A 957-nucleotide genomic window follows, 5' to 3' on the forward strand; every position below is an offset into this window, starting at 1 on the left:
AATTCTCAAGTAGACCACGTGTGTACACATGTCGGTAATAAGAGGGGGCCTGGCTCTATCAGACCACATGAGCCTGAGCATCTGACCTTGAGGCCTGGCCTTCTCTTCTGCAAAATGGAAATAAAAGGCCAACCTTTCTGTGCTGTTTTGAGGAATAGACGAAACTGAACACTTGAAATAATATATTCTGTGGACTCAATGTCAGCAGCACTGAATAGCTACTGCGTTGGTTATTTTTGCAACATTATGGTCTTCCTGAGCCCTTGGAATGTCACACCATGGTAGGAATAATGCCCAAGGAAGCTGAGAAAATCAAGACCCTGACTAACCGAAGCCTTTTCTGCCCATTCCCGTTTTTCCCTGGCACACCCAAATGAGTGACTTGATTTTTCACATGTCACTTTGGAGACAGAGCCTGTCATCCACGCTTCCCACAGTGGAGTGTTGGTGGTGCTTGGCCAAGAGCTCGCTCTGTACGTGAGTGCCAAGTTCACACACCGCACAGCAACCGATGGGAAGGGACCTGGACCCAGGCCGCGAAGGATCATCTTCTTCCCATGGCCTCACTCTGGGAGCAGACATCTTGATCAACAGTGACAGAGGCCCCAGTGAAAACCCTGTGTCCCTGGAGACACGGAGCAGGACGCCTGCGCTGGGGGTGCTGCTCGGGCATCACGGGCAGTCGCTGCCCCACAGGCTTTCCATACAGTGTCGCACATGTCCCCTCCACCCCTCTAGGAAAGCGGTGTTCTCAGCCCAATTTGGTAGGGAGGACACTCCGCCCCGAGATGGGGACAGGCAGACTGGAGCCCAGGCAGCGCCTCTGTGGCCCGTGCTCGGAACCACCCCCAGGACGACCAGTGTGCGACAGTTCCTCCCGTCACCTCCTTCCAGTCTACAGGTGTCATTTAACAGCTCGGGTGTCTTTATTACACTCTCCTCTTTAAACACCACCAT

The sequence above is a fragment of the Galeopterus variegatus genome, unplaced genomic scaffold (assembly GCF_000696425.1).
Source record: "Galeopterus variegatus unplaced genomic scaffold, G_variegatus-3.0.2 Scaffold11711, whole genome shotgun sequence".
Taxonomy (NCBI): Eukaryota; Metazoa; Chordata; class Mammalia; order Dermoptera; family Cynocephalidae; genus Galeopterus; species Galeopterus variegatus.